General features: G+C 42.1%; 1 protein-coding gene across 2 annotated transcripts in view; it reads right to left on the minus strand.

The window, feature by feature from the left end:
* Positions 1–5775, minus strand: part of LOC110520213 (NEDD8-conjugating enzyme UBE2F) — an 88185-nt gene extending 82410 nt beyond the window's left edge. The window contains exons 1-2 of one of the 2 annotated variants that reach the window (XM_090229947.1): positions 5517–5736; positions 3874–4016 (exon numbers count right to left, since the gene is read on the minus strand). The gene's annotated coding sequence lies outside the window, so the exon portion shown is untranslated. Of the gene's footprint in view, positions 1–3873; positions 4017–5516 lie in introns of both variants that reach the window. The other variant, XM_036974604.2, reaches the window with a different exon arrangement.
* Positions 5776–6000: the final 225 nt, after the last annotated feature.

A 6000-nucleotide genomic window follows, 5' to 3' on the forward strand; every position in this document is an offset into this window, starting at 1 on the left:
AGTTATAACAAGACTTCTTTGTGGAGCTACCTTCCATTGTACTTTCGCCAGTGCTGTTACTTAGCCTACATAGAGTTTGACAGTTTAATAGTGATTAGTCATTTAAGTCAGAGTTAATTCAAGCATTACTCTAAAACACAAAGCCCATGTCTGATAGCTCCTCTGTGTGTTTTAATGGGCTGAACTTCTCCTCAATCACTTCCCTATGCTACATTCTACCACCACAGAGAAGAGACCAACCAACCAGCACTTGACCTTCAGCAAACAGAAACACTGTTGTCACAAAGAACAACTCTAGCTAACAACTTACACCTTGCATTCCCTTTAGGTGTGCAGTTGGATATGGGCTAGGTGTAAAGCAATGTCCCAGTGGCTTGGGCAGGAGGCAGGCTAGGGTAAAGGCATAGAGGTTAGGTGTTGTTTTCAAACCAAGTCCCAACAGTAACCATTTCCCAAGTCAGTCCTTATGGACCCAGATTCGTCCTAGTCGAATTCATGTTTGTCCCAGACATAACAGAAAACGACATAACTGCTTAAAAACATTAAGGGGAGAGGTAGTATTAACTTCCCAGCTGTTCCCGCCTTTGATCACAATGAGTAGACTAATCCCAGCCAGGCTAATTAAGAGGAAATAATAAAGAGTTTACACTGATTAGGTGTTCTATATCCAATTAGACTGACACTGAGAGATGGTACACAGGGCTGCAGGCACTCTTTAAGGGGTACGGAGACGGTTGATTTGGAGCGTATCGCAGTGTTGCAATGTAATTTTTCGTCACAAAAATGGAGGCTTCGTGTACTAGTCTCCGAAATCCAACGTACAGTACTCCTGCGCATATGAAAAGTGCCATGCTTCATTTTAGACGTGATTCATACGTGATTCTAGGCTACTTTGAAATTTGAAAACAGCTGTAGCCCTTTACTTTTTTTTCTTCTTCTATGTGACAAAAAATTACAACATTCTATTTTTAGCTGATATGGGAGCGAATACATTGAAGCAGCATATCAAATTTGATAATGTTGTAGGTCACACTGGAGTCTTTCCACCTCCAAAAGCACAAGAGCAGACACCATCTAAGATTGTTTCTGTAGTTAGAAAAGTAACATTTGCATTCTTGAAACATTATTTTGTTGGAATATAATTAAAGAAATTAAACTAATTGATTGCACCGAAATTGGCCATTTTAATTTATAGGACTCACATAATCTATATATATATCTATATATATATAGATCCTAACATCCGATTTGGACCATTGGTCTAATTCTTCCCAACAATGATCAAAAGCCGCCAACGGACCCCACACCAATCCCACCCCAACAACCAGTATACAGTATCAGTTATGTCTCCGTGTCATCCTTCGTAATGTAATCTATGTGAAGCTGGTGATGTTGTATTTCCCGTTTGGAGAAATTAGCCATTGAAGTCGATTGCATTATTTAACGTAAATGTGTTAAATAAAACAGTGTGTTCGGCCCGCCTTTTCCTGTAGTCTACGATCAGCTACGTAGTCTTGCTCACATTGAGGGAGAGGTTGTTGTCCTGGCACCACACTGACAGTTAGTTCTCTGACATCCTCCCTATAGGTTGTCTCATCGTTGTCGGTGATCAGGCCTACCACTGTTGTGTCATCAGCAAACTTAATGATGGTGTTGGAGTCGTGTTTCGCCATGCAGTCGTGGGTGAACAGGGAATACAGGCGGGGACTAAGTACACACCCCTGAGGGGCCCCAGTGTTAAGGATCAGCATGGCAGATGTGTTGTTGCCTACTCTTACCACCTGGGAGTGGCCTGTCAGGAAGTCCACGATCCAGTTGCAGAGGGAGGTGTTTAGTCCCAGGGTCCTTAGCTTAGTGGGCACTATGGTGTTGAACGCTGAGCTGTAGTCAATGAACAGCATTCTCACATAGGTGTTCCTTTTGTCCAGGTGAGAAAGGGCAGTGTGGAGTGCGATTGAGATTGCGTCATCTGTGGATCTGTTGGGGCGGTATGCAAATTGGAGTGGGTCTAAGGTGTCCCGAGAGGATGCTGTTGATGTGAGCCATGACCAGCCTTTCAAAGCAATTCATGGCTACTGACGTGAGTGCCACTGGCGGTAGTCATTTAGGCAGGTTAGCTTCGCTTCCTTGGGCACAGGGATTATGGTGGTCTGCTTGAAACATGTAGGTATTACAGACTCGGTAAGGGAGAGGTCGAAAAGGTCAGTGAAGACACCTGACAGTTGGTCCTCGCATGCTTTGAGTACACGTCCTGGTAATCCGTCTGGCCCAGCGGCTTTGTGAATGTTGACCTGTTTAAAGGTTGTTTTTTTTACACAAAGTTGCAAAGAAAGTATTGTGATCCATTTAATAAACACAGGAAACCACTTTCACACTGATTTATGGTAAATGATGCAAGCAACTTCAATGGCTCATTTCTCTAAACGGGGGGGGGGGGGGGTAAAAATAAATAAATAAACATTTAAATCACCAGGAATACACTTCAAAGGATGAAAAAGCTATACTTCAAGCTGGAGCTCCAAACTACTTGTCAGATACAGAGAAATGATACTGTCGTGGTTGTTGGGGTGGGATTGGCATGGCGTGTGAGGGGGACCATGGGTGGCTTTGGACCATTTTATTGGCTACCACACATTTTACTCAATGGCAGGAAGAAGTTTGGTCCATATTGGATGTTGAGTACTATATTTGTCAAATATTATGCGAATCCTATAATTTAAAAGGGCTAAAAGGTGTCCAATGCTCCAAAAATCCAACTCCACCCACAAGCGTAGATCAATTGAGTGAAGCTTGTATGGGCCTTTGGACTCTTGACTTTAATCAGCTTGTTTACTGTGTTCTCAGTAGTCAGCTCAGAATCATAAAACACGGGACGAGATGTTAAAAACTGTCCATTGTGCCAATAGATGGAATGCACTCGCATGAGATTTGCCGTGATGTTGACAGAGTGGCATGGGAGGTTTATTTCTTAGACTGGGTTAAGATGTCAATTTTGGGACACATCCTCAGTAGTGTCTTACAATGAGAAGATGGTTGGCATGATGCAGGGTTAAACTCTATCAACACACCTGGATGCACTGTTATCTAGGGCCATTGAGGAGCTGTGTTGCTGAAATCCCCCCCAAATGCTTGGCAGCAGACGACAAACTGTCGGGGGTGATGCAGCACAGAAGCACAACAACACAGCGGCTCAGTGTGACCAACTTGTAATTTCTGTACGAGTCATTCGCCCGCTATGAGACTGGCCATCCCGATAGGGTTATTCTCTTAGTTCAGCTCTGAGTGGATGTCATATTTGGCTAGTGGCTAGGACTGCTACCCAGAATAATTTAAATAGTTCAGCTTGAGTTGAAGAATCACTGACTGACTAGCCTACTCAGTTTCAAACAAAGGAATGTGTCTGAATCGGCATGCATTCATGCTGCACTAAGAACTGCAGTCAATCCTGTTCTTGAACAAGTTCAAGGCAAAGTTTATGATGAAGTTGTTTCAATCCATCAAATCATCCTTGTTCTGAATGTAAAAGGAACAAAAACCACCAGGCCTGGGATGTCTGCACCTGAACCAGAATATCAACCCCAAAATCTTAAAATGAATAGGCCCTGGCGCACTAGGCTGCCTGTGCCTATGTAGAGTGAGTGCTTGTGTTTATAGGAGTGACAGAGGCCTAGGTATCAGATATCAGTGTGCCCATGAAATGTGCCCAGTATGACCCCCACCTGCTTCAGCTGTCACTGCCTGCCTGCCAGCACTACAGGGCAGGCTCACGTACTGTAGCTTTGTCCCCCGACAAGGGATTCTGTTGTTGGGACATTGGGCATGTAAAAATGGCTTGGTGGAGCCATCTGAGCGGTTGGCTATAGATTCCCTTACCTGCTAGTGACTTAATGCTGATTGACTACATTTCTGACTCACTACAGGTTGTCCGGCAAGAACAAGGCAGATGTTCCATATCCAGAGTTTTATTCTCACCACCACACAGTTGTACACACATACAAAGAAGTAATCTTGTGGTTCTATAAAAGGAAAGAAAAAAACCACATTAATGGAAGCTAATACAACTGATCTACACATAGCCAACGATCTGTATCGGCCCAATGTCCCAACAAAATCTCTCGTTGCGGCACGAAGCTAGCTCAAAGTGCAGTCTGCACAGGGCCTACATTTAGGCCTAACTTAAAAGCCATTTGTCCTAGCTATGTTAACAGACAGACAATGTAAGTAATTCCACAGCATGTTCACAATAGATTGGTTGTTAATTTCCCATAGCACAGCTACCAGTGTCTTTCTTTCTCAATTTCATTGCATTGTACTTACTTTCCGGTTGGTCCTTTTGCAGGTAGGAATGTGAGACAATATAATTGACAGGAAAGTAGAATGAAATACAATGTTCAAAGTACTGGCAGTGCTTTCAGATTTCTATCACCTGAAGCATGGGCAAAATAAGAAAATACATGCACGCCGCACAAGGATACTTGCCAAGCTCGTGCACAAGTTTAAATGGTTCTGCACAAGCTGGTGATAGAAATCTGAAAGCACTACCAGCACCTTGAAAAGTTGATTGAATTATACTTTCCTGTGGAAACCACACAGACAACAGGTAAAGTAAGATAAAATATCATTGTATTCAACATTCTGGCTTGTAGAGATAGTGCAAGGAAACTTTTGCCTGTTCCTAGCACTCATTTATGTCAGAAGTTGAATCCAATAAAATTCACCGTTGGGTCTCCAGGCTACTAGTTTCTCAGCTAAATGAAAGCAGGGCAGAGCTGCACTGCACCAAGGCAGGCAGTCAACAAGCTAAGACTCCCCATATAGTTATGTAATGCCAGGATTATGATGCTTTTGACAAATAAACAAGAAGTGAAACTCAGGACTTAGTTAGGGTGCGGCAAGGAAGGCGATACTTGCACATATAGCTAAAGCATAGCTAGTTACACAGCAAGAAAACACTGATAAATAACGTTAGCTAAGATTAGTTGTGACATCCGTGTAGTAAACATATTTAGCTAACGTTAACTAGCTAACTTTACACAATGTTTCCTGTGTAGTAGCTAAAGTTAGCTACTGTCGTGCTAAAAATGCAATGACATCACATATGAAGCTAACTAGGTAGCTAGACAAGTAATATTTAGGAAGCTACTTATTTAATCACTCCCGCAATCTAGTTAGCTATGGGTTTAGTTTAGCTAGCTAACTTTAGTAAGCTACATACCAACATAGTAGAGTAGTTAAGATGTTAACGTTAGCCGCTAGAAACCTAGGTAGGTAGCAGGAAACGTAGCTACCAACTGGCTAGCCAACGTTAGCTATCGAAATATGCACTAACTTTCAGTGTTACAATGTTAGACTGGGATGACAACTGGAGCGATTCATAAAAACACACCTAAGGGTGATAGCTATGTTTCTACCAGAGATATCTAGTTATATAGCTATTGTTTTTATCGAATGAAATGTCACTTGGCTTGCTAGCAAGCTAGGCGAACATGCTAGCTAATGTCTGCCCCGTTGTTTACCTGCTGTCTCAGAGAAACGCTCCCTCTACACCATAATCAACGACACTCGGAATCAAGCCTCTTGCTGCACCTGCAGCGACAGATTAAAACTGAATTTCCGTCGCCAAACAACCTCTCAAATATATAATGAGAAATGTTAATACTGAAATGTAAAAAAGCTGACAATCAGTTGTAACAACTCCGCTGCCGGTGTCATTAACGGAAGTGCAGGGATTGTTCCGTTAGTTATTGTTGTCCGGCCAAATATCAAATAAAACATGTGTTCCGCTAGACAAATAAAATGAAATAGGCAACACAGTTGGGCAAAATATGTAACACATCATTATTATGTTATGTAGACAACACAATATTTTATTGTTTTTTAAACGGTAAGGTGATTATTTGTTGGAAAAATATGCCAGCATGTTCATCATGGCTTTATCTGACAATATGTTGTGTCATTTTCAGCACAGGATACATTTCAGTAGTTGTCTGTTTTACAGTT

This window comes from Oncorhynchus mykiss, chromosome 3 (genome assembly GCF_057628025.1).
Source record: "Oncorhynchus mykiss isolate SJ-2025 chromosome 3, ASM5762802v1, whole genome shotgun sequence".
NCBI lineage: Eukaryota > Metazoa > Chordata > Actinopteri > Salmoniformes > Salmonidae > Oncorhynchus > Oncorhynchus mykiss.